This window comes from Bombina bombina, chromosome 1, assembly GCF_027579735.1.
Source record: "Bombina bombina isolate aBomBom1 chromosome 1, aBomBom1.pri, whole genome shotgun sequence".
NCBI lineage: Eukaryota > Metazoa > Chordata > Amphibia > Anura > Bombinatoridae > Bombina > Bombina bombina.
In genome coordinates this window covers 859,017,637-859,037,508 of record NC_069499.1, presented here as the reverse complement: position 1 = coordinate 859,037,508, position 19,872 = coordinate 859,017,637, and positions in this window count along the sequence as shown.

Below are 19,872 nucleotides of genomic sequence, written 5' to 3'. Positions count from 1 at the left end.
TTCTTTCTTTTTTTGAAGGACTCCCTTCCAGAGGACATTCATACCTCTTTGAATTACAAGTGAACTTTTTGAAGGTTTCTCTTTTTTACATTTGTTGTTACAAAGTTATTGTTACAAACTAATTGGTGAAACAGTACAGTTATATGCTATTCATCTGTTATTAGGTGTCTGTGATGCAATATCTGTTTATTTTTTCTACAGTTTTATGAACCACTGCTCTTAAGCGCCCTCTCTGTGACTAGGTCACTCGTGCACAATAGCTATTAAATAGTTAAGAACTATTTAATAGTTACCTAGTTAAATAATTACAAAATTACCTGTAAAATAAATCCTAATCTAAGTTACAATTAAACCTAACACTACACTATCAATAAATTAATAAAATAAACTACCTACAATTATCTACAATTAAACCTAACACTACACTATCAATAAATAAATTAAATACAATTCCTACAAATAAATACAATTAAATAAACTAACTAAAGTACAAAAAATAAAAAAGAACTAAGTTACAAAAAATAAAGAAATATTTACAAACATTAGAAAAAAATTACAACAATTTTAAACTAATTACACCTACTCTAAGCCCCCTAATAAAATAACAAAGACCCCCAAAATAAAAAAATGCCCTACCCTATTCTAAATTACAAAAGTGCAAAGCTCTTTTACCTTACCAGTCCTTAAAAGGACCTTTTGTGGGGAATGCCCCAAAGAATTCAGCTCTTTTGCCTGTAAAAAAAACATACAATACCCCCCCCCAACATTACAACCCACCACCCACATACCCCTAATATAACCCAAACCCCCCTTAAATAAACCTAACACTAAGCCCCTGAAGATCTTCCTACCTTATCTTCACCTTGCCGGGTATCACCGATCGGTCCTGGCTCCAAAATCTTCATCCAACCCAAGCGGGGGCTGGCAATCCATAATCCTGCGGCTGAAGAGGTCCAGAAGAGGCTCCAAAGTCTTCATCCTATCCGGAAAGAAGAGGCGATCCAGACCGGCAACCATCTTGATCCAAGTGGCATCTTCTATCTTCATCCGATGAGGAACGGCTCCATCGTGAAGACCTCCAGTGCGGATCAATCTTCTTCCTCCGACGTCCAACTGAAGAATGACGGTTCCTTTAAGGGAACAGCCAATAGAATGCGAGCTCAATCTGATTGGCTGATCAGATCAGCCAATCGGATTGAACTTGATTCTGATTGGCTGATTCCATCAGCCAATCAGAATTTTCCTACCTTAATTCCGATTGGCTGATAGAATCCTATCAGCCAATCGGAATTTGAGGGACGCCATCTTGGATGATGTCCCTTAAAGGAACCGTCATTCTTCAGTTGGACGTCGGAGGAACAAGATTGATCCGCGCTGGAGGTCTTCACGATGGAGCCGTTCCTCATCGGATGAAGATAGAAGATGCCGCTTGGATCAAGATGGTTGCCGGTCTGGATCGCCTCTTCTTCCCGGATAGGATGAAGACTTTGGAGCCTCTTCTGGACCTCTTCAGCTGCAGGATTATGGATCGCCAGCCCCCGCTTGGGTTGGATGAAGATTTTGGAGCCAGGACCGATCGCTGATACCCGGCGAGGTGAAGATAAGGTAGGAAGATCTTCAGGGGCTTAGTGTTAGGTTTATTTAAGGGGGGTTTGGGTTTGATTAGGGGTATGTGGGTGGTGGGTTGTAATATTGGGGGGGGGGTATTGTATGTTTTTTTTTACAGGCAAAAGAGCTGAATTCTTTGGGGCATGCCCCACAAAAGGTCCTTTTAAGGGCTGGTAAGGTAAAAGAGCTTTGAACTTTTGTAATTTAGAATAGGGTAGGGCATTTTTTTATTTTGGGGGTCTTTGTTATTTTATTAGGGGGCTTAGAGTAGGTGTAATTAGTTTAAAATTGTTGTAATTTTTTTCTAATGTTTGTAAATATTTTTTTATTTCTTGTAACTTAGTTCTTTTTTATTTTTGTACTTTAGTTAGTTTATTTAATTGTAGTTATTTGTAGGTATTGTATTTAATTAATGTATTGATAGTGTAGTGTTAGGTTTAATTGTAGGTAATTGTAGGTATTTTATTTAATTTATTTATTGATAGTGTAGTGTTAGGTTTAATTGTAACTTAGGTTAGGATTTATTTTACAGGTAATTTTGTAATTATTTTAACTATTTTAGTTATTAAATAGTTCTTAACTATTTAATAGCTATTGCACCTGGTTAAAATAAATACAAAGTTACCTGTAAAATAAATATAAATCCTAAAATAGCTACAATATAATTATAATTTATATTGCAGCTATATTAGGGTTTATTTTACAGGTAAGTATTTAGCTTTAAATAGGAATAATTTATTTAATAAGAGTTAATTTATTTTGTTAGATTGAAATTATATTTAACTTAGGGGGGTGTTAGTGTTAGGGTTAGACTTAGCTTTAAGGGTAAATCCATTTATTACAGTAGCGGCGAGATTCGGTCGGCAGATTAGGGGTTAATAATTGAAGTTAGGTGTCGGCGATGTTAGGGAGGGCAGATTAGGGGTTAATACTATTTATTATAGGGTTATTGAGGTGGGAGTGAGACGGATTAGGGGTTAATAACTTTATTATAGTAGCGGTGCGGTCCGCTCGGCAGATTAGGGGTTAATAAGTGTTGGCAGGTGGAGGCGATGTTGAGGGGGGCAGATTAGGGGTTAATAAATATAATATAGGGTTGGCGGTGTTAGGGGCAGCAGATTAGGGGTACATAAGGATAACGTAGGTGGCGGTCGGCAGATTAGGGGTTAAAAAAATTTAATAGAGTGGCGGCAATGTGGGGGGGCCTCGGTTTAGGGGTACATAGGTAGTTTATGGGTGTTAGTGTACTTTAGAGCACAGTAGTTAAGAGCTTTATAAACCAGCATTAGCCCAGAAAGCTCTTAACTCCTGACTTTTTTCTGCGGCTGGAGTTTTGTCATTAGATTTCTAACTCTCACTTCAGCCACAACTCTAAATACCGGCGTTAGAAAGATCCCTTTGAAAAGATAGGATACGCAATTGACGTAAGGGGATCTGCGGTATGGAAAAGTCGCGGCTGGAGAGTGAGCGTTAAACCCTTTCCTGACTGACTCCAAATACCGGCGGTAGCCCAAAACCAGCGTTAGGAGCCTCTAACGCTGGTTTTCACGGCTACCGCCCAACTCTAAATCTAGGCCTCAGAAAGCCTTTCCTTAACTATATATCTACAATAATATTTGCTTGGAGAAAGTGGCACTAGATTGACTCACATTGAGAAAGTCATCTTAAATTAATTAACAGAGTGTATATCACACCTGCTACTCTATGTAAATGGTTTCCTAATACAACAAATAAATGCCCTCAATGTTCAAACTCCAGTGCCAACTTAATACACATGTGCTGGAATTGCCCTAAAATTCACCAATTCTGGTCGTGAATAAGTTTCTGGTTAAGTAAAACACTGCATGCTCCAATTAAGCTAGAGAAACAACATATTGTTTTAGTCTTCGATTCTGAAACATCTAGACATTTTAATACATGATTGATCAATTTCACGCTTTTGGGTGGGAGATATCTGATACTCAAAAATTGGAAGACTAAAAGAGAACCCTCTATACAGAATTTAACTAATCTAATGTTGAAACAGACTGTAACGGAATAATTTGATTGCTCTGTGGGATCTGACCAGAACATCAAAAAATATTGCAATAAATGGCTTGATTTGTTTAAAACATATGAAAATACTATGCAAGCTCAACTTCTCGCCCCCTTTATTTCATGCAACCATGTGGACAGACTACTTCAGATGATCTAGTACTATTAGATCTTGCTGACTTCAGATATTTAAACTAGACTTCCAGAATAGATGGTGGGAGGGAGGTGGAGAGCTCTGGGGGAAAAAAGGTTTAGAGAGTGAGAGAGACTTTACCTCTTTTTTTGTCGGGCTTGTCTGTTGATGTCTATTTATACAGTAAAGTGTGAGGACTTTTTGGAAGTAGAGGACTATACTCTACACTTTTTTCTTTGTTAAGTTTCCACTAAAGGTTATTCTAACTATGATCTAAATAGAAAATGACAGAGCACAAACTAAGTATACAGTTAAATGTTTTATGCTTTCTCTTTTTTTTGTTTTTCTTTGCCTTATATTGGAAATAGTTTGATTATGCTCCTACAGGAGTACATTGAGCTCTATGCTATAATAAGCTATGATACATACTTTTATTTTGTTTAATCATTGTATCTACTGGATGTTATAAAGGTAAAATGTGAATTATTCTATTAAGTATGATTGTATAAACTGATGTAAACTAAATAATTCTATAAAGACGTACACATCTCTTTAAGAATATTTTGTTTTCTATATGGTCTTCTTTGACAATGTAAGTACTTTGTTATTCTCAATAAAAAAAAATATTATTTAAAAAAAAAAAAAAATAAGACAGAAGCAGCCTGATTAATATTGAAGTGTATAGGGATATATTGTCTGCTCAGATTCAGCCAAATTCAGAGAAGTTGATTGGATGGCATTTCACTTTACAGATAAACAATGACCCAAAACATACTGCAAACATAACCCAGGAGTTTTTTTAAGGCAAATAAGTGGAATATTCTGCAATGGCTGAGTTAATCACCTGATCTCAACCCGATCGAGCATGCATTTCACTTACTGAAGACAAAACATTAGGCAGAAAGACCCATGAACAAACAACAACTGAAGACAGCTTCAGTGAAGGCCTCACAAAGCATTATAAAGGAGAAAATCCAGCTTTTGGGGAAGTCCATGCATTCTAGACTTCAAGCAGTCATTGCCTACAAAGAATTCTCAACAAAGTATTAAAAATGAACATTTTATTTATGATTGTGTTCATTTGTCCAATTACAGTTGAGCCCCTGAAATAAGGGACTGTGAATGAAAATGGTTCCAATTTCTAAACATTTCATACAATGTTTTTGTTCAACCCCTTGAATAAAAGATGAAAGTCTGCATCTCGGTTGTTTCATTTCCATTCCATTGTGGTGGCGTACAGAGCCAGAATTATGAAAATTGTGTCAGTGTACACTTATTTACTGATCTAACTGTTAATATTTTACAAAAAAATGATCATATCTATATAGATATATATATATATTTTTTAAAAAAAGAAATTTTCTTCTATGTGAAGCATATAGGAATGTCATTTTCAAATGCTGCTTGTGATTTCCATAAAATAGTGCAAAGTGTCACTGCTCCTGCGCCACCCCTTATATGGTATGACACCCCCTGAGGAGGTCCATCTCAGACTTTGATACAATAGTAACCACTTTCTTAGTTTGAGAAATAATGTCCCATATTGACAGTACAGACAGATTTGTAGGAACTGTTCCACTGTGAAAGATTACAACTCTTAAGCTTTCATTTTGAAAGAAAGATTTTTGGAAAAGAGATATCCTATGGATTTAATTCACCATAGTTATCAAAAGGCACGCACAGAAAATAGAAAGAACTACTTTTCAAAATCTAGAATTAACAATTACATTACTACAGATAGAAAAGACATTGAGGTTTCTAAGTAACCTTTATTTATCATAGGTTATAATAGTCCCTTTCGTGAAATTAAAAAAGATTCTATTGGGGGCGTGTCCGGGCCGTGGTCTAAGATGGCCGCTAAATGGGGAGCTCTGCCATATAGATTTAAAATCCGCCTGTAATCTAAGAGTCTGAATAGGCTGGTCCTATATAAAAAAATAAAAGGTTTTATTGCTGCAGGACTTCCCTAACTGGACTGCTGTGTATCCCTGGCAGCCTCTGAGGAGAGGGATCCCAGCTCCCCCCCGGGAAACCGGGTAAGCAGAGACACTTGACACCCTCTGCCCATCATCTGCATTATGGAGGAAGACCTTTATATTAAAATTCGAGCCCTGTTTGCTCAATCTGAGAAGTGGATAATGTATAGATTTGACTGACTCATGGCGCTATCCGGTGCCCTGGAGAGGAGCCATGTGGGCCTACTGAGATGGGGTCGACAGTTTTGAGCGCTCAGAGTGGCGCACATCTTCAGACGGACGAGAGTGCTTCTGCTAGAGCTGATATACTGGAGAGGGAACAGAAGGAGAGTAGCTCTGAACAGAAAAGCCTGAGAGCTGTCAGTGATTCGGGAGCCTGCATATAACATACCTTATTCGGAGGGTCCGTTACACCTGGGGGGACTGCCGCCAACGGTCGACAACCAACAGTGGCATATAACGGTGACTGGGTGGAGGACCCCCAGACCTCTGTATCCTGCCTGGTCACGCGGAGGAGAGCGGCTGGCTCCCGAGCGACTGGCTTGGTGGGTAAGATCCCTTGGCTGGTAGCCTTTTATTATCCGGTCACTCTAGATCCCGACGGAGGGGTACCAGGTGGAGCTCAGGACTTGGATGCCCGTACCAAAATGGGGGTCAGATGAAGGGACCTAGGAAAAGATACAACCTAAGGGGCCAGGACTAATTTAGTGACTTTCCTTCCCCCTATGATCTGCACCCTCTTGATGTTAGAATCGGATGCTGTCTTGAGGGTCGATAACTTTGAAGCCATGGATATTGCAAGTACCTCCAGGACTGTTAGGCCCTGAGCCCTCCATAGACAGATAATTTAAAAAAAAAAAAAAAAAAAAAAGGAAATTCCCTAGCCAGGTTTCTGGACAATAGAGGAAAATTGCTATACAGTAATACAGAATGCTCATCCTCCCTTATAAAACGTTTAGTTTGCATGCCACTAGCTGCTATTTCAGTATGTTAAGAGTATTATGAGCACTGTACTCTCTATGGACCTCCCTTAGTGACAACTTTATATCCTAATTTTAAGACTGCATAGTATGAAAGGTTATACGTGTGTTTAGCTCTGACTTGCATCTCTCTTTACTCCATGTTGGATAGCTGCAATGGTTCAATTTTCTTAATATATTCATTACTAGAACTAAATAGGCCTATGGACGCCATCCTGAATGTTTGGATGGTCTTCCCATGTTTAGCGAGGAAGTTAATTTACAACGTTGTAAGATATCTCCTGCAGGCTTTTTGGCCATCGCGTATTATAAGCCATAAAGTAGCTATTTGTTTTGATAAGGTATTATATGTTTGTCACATAGAGCTGCAGATTGTTCACATGTTACACTGGGTACACTAGTACAGTCGGTACACAGGCAGCCGATGCTACTTCATTACCTAGAACAACCACCAATACTTTGTTTATATGCAGACAATGGTTATACTCCCCTTGATCTACTCCCCTTATTTATACTTATATTCTGAGGCCCAAGATTGGCTAATACCTATTAGTTGGTGTGCATCGAGGCCCTGAGGTAATCACACTAGACATGAGGGAAAATTAACTAAACAAGTAATTACGTTTCCATAAAAGAGTGTGTGAACCGTATATGGTCTTTCAGAATTGTAAATGTCCTCCATGTGTTAGTTTATGTGAGGTTACATATAAACAGTTGCCATTGTTAGGATAAACATGTTTGGATGACGCAATATAGTCTTAGTATGAAGCTTAATGTTTAGGGAGGGTTCTTGAGATAAAGCATACCATAACTACTACTCAATGAGCTATTTTTGACCTGTTCAAGTTAAAATGTATATACTCAAAAAGAGGAGCTGCTCATAGTTTTAGATGGTGGCATATTAAATGTTCTAGCGTACTGTGGCAGATTTAAATGTTTGTTGTAACCAGTGATGTTATATTTTTGTAAGTATTTGCTAGCAGGTGTTAGTGATTTACCTAATTTTTTCGCAATTTGAGGCTTTATACAAGCCTATAGTAGCCTTAAGGGTATATGGAGAAACTAAATTTAACACCATCTCACTGTAGTCCTCACCACTTATCCCTTTACGGGGGTATGTGTCCTTTTTACATTTTAGGGGAATGTTTTCTACAATATTTGAAGTTTTATGATGTGGACTCACAAGGACCTACATATTCTTGTTCAAAACCTTTCTACAAAAACCAGGTCTCAGAATCCACATTTATTAAGTTATTTTTGACTTGTCCAAGCTTACATGTTTAAACATAAAATGAGGTATCATACATGGCTTTGTGCATATTCTCTTGATGAGATCCTAACGGGGTTCGGGGTTCAAGGTTTCTAAGACATGCCTATGTATTATATGTATGAGTCTGGATGTATGTCTATGGGCGTGTTGCCATGATTAATATTTGTTTTTGTTTCTATGTGTTCTGAATACCTCAATAAAAATTATTTAAAAAAAAAAGATTCTATTTAGACATTTGGCAATTTTTATTTAGAGATCTGTTTTTGTGTTAGTATATAGGTCCTAGACCTAGAGTTGTGTTCAGAAGAGCACTCACTCTCAGAAATACATTTGCACCAAGTAAAATTGTGAGGGACAAACTTAATATGAATTCTAAAGTGAAAAACAGATAACAGAATTATTATTATTTTTTATTTTTTTACATATTTAGACATAGAGTATTGAAGTGCAACAAATCAAGATATAATATGTGTAAATTTACCATCAATGGTAATGAAACCTTTAAGTCCAATGTCATGGGAATAGAGTATCAGATAAAAAGTTGCATGACTTGAATCTACCTTTTTTATATATTGTGTGGGATGCAGTACATGGGTTGTACATGCCGTTAGATAAAAAGGTGATGGGGTGAACATCAACCAAATAAAAAAATAATAATTATAAAACATAGTATACCCAAGCACTGCATACATACACATAGAGGAGATCACAAAACTCTTACCATTATACCGATCAAACAGATTTCTAGGACTACCCACAAATCACATCTGTTATTGAGACATATAGACACCTATTGGATATATAAACTACACTCATTATATCTTATTCAAGGAGGCCTATTTATCAAAGGTCTTGCGGACCTGATCCGACAGTGCGGATCAGGTCCGACAGACATCGCTGAATGCAGAGAGCAATACGTTCTCCGTATTCAGCATTGCACGAGCAGCTCACAATAGCTTCTGGTGCAACGCCGCCCCCTGCAGACTCGCGGCCAATCGGCCAGCAGCAGGGAGGTGTCAATCAACCCGATCATACTCGATCGAGTTCAATTGTTGCGATTCCTGTCCGCCTCCTCAGAGCAGGCGGACAGGGTTATGGAGCAGCAGGCCAACAAGCTCAATACAGAGCTTGATAAATGGGTCTCAATGTGTAGATTTGGCAGATTTTATTTAGAATAGTTTTTGGTCTAATAGATTGTTTCATTGTTTACACCAGTGGTTTTCAAACCTGTCCTGAACTAGAACACAGGTGAAATATTCAGCTGATTAGTAAACATGATTATTTTACCTGCTCTCATCCAAGGTAATCCTAAAAACTTGGCCTATTGGGGAGGTTAAAGGGACAGTATACTATAAAATTGTTTTTCCCTTAATGTGTTTCCAATTACTTTTTTTTACCAGCTGCACAGTATAAAATGTTTGAGATTTGCTTTTTAAGGCTTTTTTGTGTATATGAATTAGCTGATTTTGTGTTTTGAAGCCACAACCTAATAAAATGGGTTGAGCTTGTAGGTATAATCAGATCTCATTACTTTATCACATTGTGTACATATACCTGCTTCTTTATCTTATCTGTCCATAAACTAATCACCAATACTTGGAGAGAACAATGGAAAATTAAAATTGTATTACCTTATCTCTTATATAACCCGCTGGGAGTGTAATTTCTTCTACTGGCTGTGTTAACATTCAGGATGGGTGGGGATACCACAGGCTAAATAAACTAATTCAAATGCCAATATAAGGGTAAAAGAAATACTTGTAAATAATTTAATACACTCCAGCAGGTAAAGTGGATCATTGGGAACAAATTAAAGGGTAGAACATTTTTGAGTAAACTGTCCCTTTAAGACTGTAATTGTAAAATGCTGTCTCTTTCTTGTCACTTTTCTGCAACCTATTTATTAATTTTTTTACATGACCACACAAGTTGTGATCATTGGTCCATACTATATACTCCACGGTTTTTCATTGCCCCTATTGGATTCCCTTTTTATTTAACACATTCTTCCCACAAGTTTGGGTGCTTTCCAAATTTTGTAGATTGCAAAATATTTTTATATATCAAATAATCATTTTCATTTTAGACCCCTTATATTGTGTATTCATTTTAACATTTTTATAAGCTATCACACACACCCCTCTGATATATTACATCTATAGCTTAAACTTTATAGTTTTAAGATGCATTGTTTAATATATGCCTATATGTACAGCTTTTGGACACATAGGGGCCGAATTTTCAAGCTCCGAATGGAGCTTGATGCCCCTGTTTCTGAGTGAGCCTTCAAACCATACTGAAGTTATACTGCTCCATAACTTGTCCGCCTGCTCTGAGGCCGTGTACATCAATCCGCCCGATCCTATATGATCAGGCTGATTGACACTCCCTGCTAGTGGCAGGGTGCGGTATTGCACAAGCTTGTGAACTGCTTGTGTAATGATAAATACTGACAGCGTATGCTGTCGGCATTTATCGATGAGCGGTGGATATGATATGCTACATTGTATCATGTTCGCTCGCACATTAATAAATATAGTATTATCCCTATTTATGCATCTCTGTAAAAATGGGTGGATATATATGCGCCAAAATAGGTAAACAAGCTGCCCTAAAAACTATATGTCCCTCACAACATATAAAAATAATCTATAGAGAGAAAAATTAGATATTTCTCCTCCTAAAATTAGGTATTTCTCCTCCTAAAAGTTTGCAACGACATCCAAACTGGCATGGAACAAGGAGACCTAACTGGAGCTATTTTCCTTGATTTTGCTAAGGCTTTTGACACAGTGGACCACGACATACTACTGCTCAAACTAAAAAACTCTGGTATTGCTGATCGTCCGTTAACCTGGTTTAGATCATATGTATCGGATCGATCACAATATGTCTCTGTTTCTAACAGTGACTCCCTCCCTCTCCCAGTCACGTGTGGTATTCCCCAAGGTTCCATTCTCAGCCCTCTACTATTCACATTATTTATAAATGATTTGCCTTATGTCTGCAAATCCTCAACTGTTCACATGTACACAGACGACACAGTAATCTATGCAAACAAATCTGATCTGCCACAGCTTGAAGCAGTGCTCCAAGACCAGTTCACAGAGGTAGAAAAGTGGATCTCAAAAAACAAACTCTTCCTAAACACTGACAAAACTGTCACAATGATCTTTGGAACTGGGCCTAAATTACTCAAATTACAAAATTCCCATCTAACAAAACAAAATCCAATTACACGCTGACCGCAGTCCACTCTTTCAAATACTTGGGTATGTTCTTAGACCCTAATCTATCTTTTGGCCTCCACATAGAAAAACTTGCATCTAAACTTTATCCAAAATTAGGTGCCCTGTACAGAAACAAATCTTGCCTCAGCCCTACAGTAAAGGAAAAGATTGTACAGCAAATGCTGATGCCTATCATGGATTATGGGGACATAGTATACGCACCTGCACCGCAAACTCACCTTAATAAACTTAATACATTGTATAACTCGTTCTGCCGCTTTGTGCTACAATGTAACTATAAGACCCACCATTGTGACATGCTAAAAGAACTAAACTGGCTGACGCTGGAATCCAGACGCACCCTCCATCTTTCCTGCCTTATGTTTAGGTGCCTTTCTGGAATGCTCCCACCCTACATGAGCAGAATGCTCTCCCCGGCTATTTCCGCCTCCTATATCCTCCGATCCAGTACCAGCACATTATTTAGCTTGCCTCAATACAAAAAGAAAGCAGCTCGATCCTCCTTTTCCTACCGAGTGCCACAATTATGGAATGACCTACTGCACACTTTCAAATCTTCCCCAAGCCTAATATCCTTTAAGAGATCCCTCTCTACATATCTCAAAACAGAATGCACCTGTCATGGTTGATTATATATTTCTTACCTGTTCTATGTAAAAATTTTGCATCTATTGTGTATTGTTATTGCTTTTGAATTTTATTGTACCCTATTGTATCAATGCAATGTTTTGTGGACCCAGGACATACTTGAAAACGAGAGAAATCTCAATGTATCCTTCCTGGTAAAATATTTTATAAATAAAATAAATAAATAATATTTCAGGGAAGCGCTAAACAAGCTGTACCTAATGGAAACTTATAGGATGTTGAATGTAAACTATATAAATCACAAATGGGGTTTAGGATTGTTAAGTAATGACATATGAACATGTGATGGAAAATAATAATTTAAAATAATTTAATTTGTAAAAACGTAAAACATCAATAAAGTATTTAAAAAGATGTGGATTGGCCAATCTGTAACTAAATATCTTCTGCTCATGTGCAAGTGAATACCATCAAGATAGAATGTTTACATAAATACAAATAAAATGTTAATATAAAAATAAGCATAAGAACAGTGTCTAGCACAGGTATATGAATAGCCACTCAATGCTGCACTTTAAAATTATTGTGGCAAAAGTTGCAGAAAAGTCATAATCCGTTTTAAGCTGCAAAAGAGAGTTATACATTATGTGTAAAAAATGGATCCCAAACAGAAATTTGGTGTGAATACTCACTGATACTGTTACAGTAATGTCTCTAGTGTTGGCCCCTTGCCTTATATTTGAGGGCTCACCTGTGATCTAAATGTTGTGGCATCTGCCGGCGTTTGTAATCAAAGCACTAAATCTTTTTCTGGCTAGTTACGCATATCTTGCTGTAACCACTTTCATGCTGGTCGTTGGAGCTCTCTACCTTCGCTGAGGTCTGGCAAAAGCTGGAGATGGCTGGGGATAGAAGCCCCAATGGGACAAACTTGTGATGTCTGTTAGTAGCATGCTACATGTTTCAGCTGGCTTTGTGCAGCCTTTTTCAAGGCCAAACTTGAAAAGCCAAGAAAATTGCCCAGAGTTCTGCAACATTGATTGGATGCCAAACTCCCTGTGCGGTCAGAGACCCCCAAACAGCTCCCCAACCTGAGAGAAATTAAAAGTTATCTGTTAAACAGCTTTATCCTGATCAAAAATCTAAATAAGGAGGATCACAAGACAGAGCATATAACTCAGAAACTCTTCTAGTAGAAGAAATAGCCAAAAGAAATAACTCTTTCCAAGAAAGTAGTTTAATATCCAATTTGACACGTTTAATATCAACCAGAGCCTTAACAGAACTAAGAACATCAGGAAGATTAGCAATATTTCTGTGGAACAAAACTGAAAGATTGTTAATCTTCCTGATGTTCATAGATGGTCTAGATAGGCCCTTATCTAGACCATCCTGCAAAAACTGCAGAATCATAGAATTTCTGAAAGAATGTCAGGAAAAAACATGATTCATACATCATGAAATAAAGGCATCTGTAGTGATCACAGTCCAAGTAGGACGAGCAAAAGAAGCTCTGTGAATAATAAACTGAAATTCCTGCCACCAAGTTAGAGTCTGAATTGTACTGGGATCTAAAAATAACCTTTGAGACAGCTGTGTATAATCCCTGCACCATTGATTCAGCATACAAAGACGAAGAGGCCTCATGTGAAATAGAGCAAATTGAATTGCATCTGAGGTTGCAGGCATGAAACCTAGGACTTCCATGCACAGAGCCACTGAAGGAAAGAGGCTGAAGGTTCAGACAAGCTGACACCAATTTCAACCTTTTCTGCTCTTAGAGTAAGTCTCATGGAAACTTAATCTATTTGGAAACCCAAGAAAGTTACATTTGTCTAAGGAACCAAAGAACTCTTTGAAAAATTGATCCTCCAACCCTGCTGTTGAAGAAACAACAAGAGTTGGTTGGTGTGAGATACTGCGAAAGGAAAAGGGAGAGTGAGTCATCCAGGTATGGAAACACTGCAATACCTGATCACCTGAGACCTGATCACACACAAAAGGGATATTCAAGAATATTCACACACCCAGAACCTTTGAATATTCTTGGAGCTGTAGCCAGAACAAAAGGAAGAGCAACAAACTGAAAATGCCTATCCAGAAAGGCAAACCTCAGAAACTGGAAATGATCTCCATAAATAAGAACATGAAGGTCAATAGCAGAGTATGGTTTTTTGCAATGTATATGGACCAAATAGCTTTGATGCTGACTTCTGGAATAAATTAAACATGAAGCTAGTCCGATGCTTAGATCAAAGCCTTATACTGGTTGGGGATTTCAAAATGACACTCCCCCCAGAGATTGATAGGTTCAGATTAAAATGCTCTTCTATATATACCAGAGAAGCTAAATTCTTGAGGGAATTCTCTAAAACCTTAAGATTAAAAGATATCTGGCGTATACAATACCAAGATCTTCGTAATAATTCCTTTGAATCTAACACCCACAAACATTTCATTATGATAGATCTATTTTTGTTGGAAAACAAGTTAATTTCTATAGATACAAATTTAAATATAATGGATTTTTTGCCCTCTGATCATGCAACAATAAGTGTTAGTTTTAAACTTCATGCACAATTAAATAAACATCTAAACACTATCCACTTCCTGAAATATATGGTGAATAATATCCGCTTTGCAAATTAGATGACTGGAAGATGATGAGCGTATTATAAGAATAATATTAGCTATTTACATAAAGTTGAAACTTTCTGGGAAGCTGGAAAGGCAGTTCCCAGGGGAGAAATTAAAGCATATATGGTCAAGGTTAAAAATAAAATAAGAGAAATTCAGTTGTCAAATCAAGTTAAAAATAAATATAAAGCATACTTAAATACTCCCACTAGAATACATTGGACAATGTACTGCCAGGCTAAAGAGGAAAGGGAAATCTACTTGAAAGAAAAATGGGCATTAGAAGATTTAAAGAGTAGAGTTTTCTTCCAGGACTATCAAGGGATTTCAGCCAAACACCTGGCTAGACTTATAAAGATAAGAAAAGGCAATAATATAATAGCAGCAATTAAAACGGAGAATACAAGACATAGTGAGTCATCTGAGATTAGAGAATGCTTTTTTAATTACTATCAAAAAATATATGCAGAACTGAAAGTTAATAAGAATGAGAAAGATAGATTCTGGCAGAAGATAAAGGTGCCTAAAATCACTGACGAGGCTCTTCAGCAACTTAATGACCCAGTTTCCAGAGAAGAGATTGAAATAGGTATAAAAAGGATAAATTTTAATAAGCACCTTGCCCAGATGGTCTACCATCTGAATTTTATAACATTTTGAAAAACAATGTAGTTGGAATGCTAGCCAACCTTTTTAACCAGTATTTTGGGGGAAATAGAATGGAATCCCCATTTGTTACGGATGCAATAATCTCACTTATATATAAAAAGGGGAAATACCTGGAAGATATGGGGTCATATAGACCTATATCACTACTCAACAGTGATTATAAGTTATTGATGGTAGTGATAGCAGATAGGCTCAAAAAAGTGGTAGGATCAATAATTCATGCAGACCAAACAGGGTTTATGCTTGGAAATTTGTTTGCACGTAATATAAGAAAAGTTCTTTATAAGTTATTGATGGTAGTGATAGCAGATAGGCTCAAAAAAGTGCTAGGATCAATAATTCATGCAGACCAAACAGGGTTTATGCTTGGAAATTTGTTTGCACGTAATATAAGAAAAGTTCTTATTACTCTAGATTATTATTTTAATAATAAACAGTATGACATGGCTAGCACTTAGTAACTTTCATTTCTCCTGCAATGTGTTTAATTTACTGGCTTTGATATATAATAAACCTAGATCACAAATATATTACACTGTGTATAGGAACAAGGCAGGGATGCCCTTTATCCCCGTTGTTATTTAATATTTCACTGGAACCATTGGCAATTTGGCTGAGACAGGAAATAAAGGGCATACAGATGGATAAGCAACACATATCCCTTTCCTTATATGCAGAGGATCTCATTTTATATCTAAGCAATACTGGCGTATCTATTCCCAAATCTTTCAAGATGATTAACTGCTACACCTCATTCACGGGGTATAAAATTAATTATATGAAATCTGAGATACTGTGGATTCATAAATTACCAGATAGCTACTTCAGACACAAGTTTAAGAAAGTAAAATATATTAAATACTTGGGAATTAAGCTAAGTAGGAATTCAAATGATTGGAATGCTTTAAATTATGAAGAGTCTTTTAAGAATATTATAAAGGAAATCAATAGATGGACTCTACATTATTTATCACTTTCAGCTAAAATAATGCTATTAAAAACTATTATTTTTCTACGGGTTATTATTTATGCTACAAAACCTCCCATTATTCATTCCCAAGAGGGATATTGCTAAATTTCAGACAGCATGTTCATTTTTTTTATGGGTTAAAAAGAAGCCGCGCATAGCATTAGATAAACTAATTCAGTTAAAAAAAAATGGCGGCTTCTCATTGTCCAGCATTAAATATTACAATTGGATAGCTATGATCAAATTTGGAATAGATTGGCTCACAGAATCCAATTACACTACATACTTAGATATTGAAACAGATCTTTTTGTACCATTTGACCTAAAAGCATTAAAAGCATTACTGCATTATCCCCCAGCGAGATTACCTAGTAAAATAGGAAATTTAAAGACGTTTCTAAATATAATTTTAGCCTGGCAGAATTTTGCACATTATTGGGACATGATTTCAGGGCGTCAACATTTTTGCCTATTACAGGGAATCAAGATTTTGTCCCTGGACTATATAATAAGGTATTCAAGAAATGGTGGTTACAAGGAATTCTCTAAATTTCACAACTTAAGCAAGAAAATAGTGAAACAATTCAATTATTTGAAATGATTGCAACTAAATACCATCTCTCCGCTAGGGATTTTTTTTTTTGCTTATCTACAGGTTAGAGATCCTGCGAAAATATGGCTTTGAATGGGGAGCACAGGAAATTCCTGGTTATATTAAACTATATAGTGCATGCAAAAGATCTATATTATTCTGCTATAAATCACTTCTGACAAGACTAGGACAAATTAATATAAAAAAACTTGAAGACTTAAGGTTAAGGAAACTCTTCCTGGGAATTACGGAACAAACAGTAGTGAAAAATATTAGACAATCAGAGATATCTACAAAGGTAGTTAGCTGGAAAGAATTCCAACTGAAGTTAGTAAATAATTATTATCTTACCCAAAACAGGATCTATAAGTGGACTAAAAATAAACAACAGAGTGAATGTGCTAAATGTCAAGCGGAGCTGACCGATATTATCCACTATATGTGGCAGTGTCCAAAAATTTGACAATTTTGGAAAAAGTTAATTTTTGGTTAAATACATTTTTGGATAACAAGATTTCTTTTACGGGTACTCATGTTTTTTTTCTTGTGCAGTGACTGTCCTAACGCTGGAGAGCAAATATTGATTAACATAACTATATTAGCTGTACAAAATTTAATATTAAAGGGATGGAAAGCAACAACACCTCCCAGCATCAAGGAATTAATTAATAAACTCCATTTACAAATTAAAATAGAGATGCATGATATGGGGTTACTCTCTAAAATACATATTAAGTTTTTTTTCCAAATGGATTTTTTTTTATTTTACCTTGGTCAGTACCAGCACAGCTGCAATTTCTTTATATTTTCATGAGATCAGAGGGTTTCCAAGAGTTAGTCCTGGAAGGTACTCTCCACAGCATTGGATGAGGGCCAGAAGGCCAGTAGTTCAGCTAGTATAGATGATAGATCTGATGCCAGACACTCAGGGAGAGAGAGAGAGGGGGCTACAGAGGTGTGTGTGTGTGTGTGTGTGTGTGTGTGTATTTTTTCCCCTCTCTCTTCTGTTGGAGGTAGAGTTTCAATAATATCAAATGGAAACTCATTATATTGCAGACAATGTATCTCAGTAACATAAATATATGATGTAAATATATGATATGATGATATGGAGTTCCTTAATAGGAAAGCAAATTAATGAGATATTAGTGGAAGAAATTATATTTATTTAGGCTAGTATGTCTGTATTTTTGTTGTTTACTTGTCTATTGTTTGTATGACAATTCATGTTAGAAAATCAACCAACCCGTACACTATATATGGTGCTGTGACTCCATAAGATAGTTAAAAAATTATTGTCTTTATTTCGGAATCAATAAAGTTGGTTTAAAAAAAAAAAAAACAATGAAGAGATTTGAATACAATTGTATCCCCTGTCCCTGCAAAAGAAACTGGAACAATCACTCCCATATTTTCCATATCAGGCTAAAAAAAATCTTGAGCTTTTACAGGATTCCTTGCAACATTGGACAAAAAAAAATTCTCTGGGAGGCCTTGTTCTGATATCCATGAGAAACAATATTCTGAATGCAGGTATCTGGAACAGACTGAAACCAAGCCTCCTGAAAAAGGCTTAATCTGTCCCCTACAAGAACTTCTGGATCAGGGGCCACACATTCACCCTGTTTTGATTTGTTCCAGTTAGCATTAGGTCTTCAGACTGAACAATAGGAACCTTGTTTTTGAGCAGAGGAGTCATCTTTCTGTTCCTTTTTCTGACGAAAGAAATTACAATTATTAGAAGCATTAGATTTCCTTCTAGACTTTCTGTCTTGAGGAAGAAAAGCCCCTTTACCTTCAGTAACAGTAGACAGAATATAATCTAAATCAGAACCATATTACTTATTTCCTTGAAAGGAAAGAGACAATAATCTAGATTTAGACACCATATCAGTAGACCAGGATTTAAGCCACAAGGCTCTCCTGGTAAGGACTGCCAATGACATGATTTTAACATTAATATTCATAGTATCAAAAACAGCATCGCAAATAAAATAAGTGGCGCTCTGAAGCAAGCCAAATAGATTTGCACTAACATAAAGTCATCAAAATACTATTCTGAAATACTAGACAACCATTAAGTAGAAGCAGCAGCTACATCAGCAATTGAAATAGCTGGTATGAGAATTTAACCATGTAAAAAGGCTCTTCTCTGAAAAGATTCTTTTAAATTGTATTTGATTCCAACAAAGAAAACAACAAAAAACACAAACAATATTCTTTGGTCAGTCATAATCAAAGATAAGCACAAATGATACACAAAAGAAATATCTTCCTGCCATTAAAACACTATTCCATGCTGCGTCTCTAAGTTTAGACCATTTTCCTTGTTGGAGCTTTTCATAGTATATGAAAGAAAGAGAAAGAAAAAGGAGAGAGAGAAAATTGTGTCATTATACTCTCAAAAAAAGAAGAAAGCAAGAATAAAAAAGCACAAAAGAAGAATACCAAAGTAAGGGAGTTACTTGAACTCTCAATATACAAGGGGAAATTCTTCTCTTATGATTGCATTCATTAAATACTCAGTGGAACGAAATGTAAAAATCAATTTTTTTCTGTGTTTCAATAGGGTGTGATTTAATAAAAATGCCCCATTTTAAAAAAAAAAAATTCTGTCTCTTTACTATGTACAAAATCGTCGGCACAACGTTCCAGAATAATATGATTATATAACTCTCTTTTAAATGATATTATTATGGTTTTGTTTTGTTTTTTTAAATCCAATTTTTCAATAGCATATATCTGGCTATTATAATACTTGTATCAATAAAAGTTCCTTCTTTGTATCTTAGGTTTGTTGGAAATAAGAAAAATACATGATCCTGCTCAATTTTAATGCCCTTCTTAATAATTTTAGACATCCAAAAACATATTTTTCCCCAAAATTGTATAATGGATGGACATTCCCAAAAATAATGTCGGATATCTGCCCTCGAGCCTGAGCATTTAATACATTTTTTAATAGTCTTTTTGTCCATTTAGATAGAATTGCTGGTGTCAGATATGTTTGATGCAATATGTTTAGATGTGATTCTCTTAAATAACTGTATTCAACTATTTTTTCCACTCTTAAGATGCTTGACTGAATTCTATCTATATTGGTTTCTGCAAGACCTTTAATGTGCCATTTAAGTACTATATGATTTTGATTAGCTTTGCCCTCT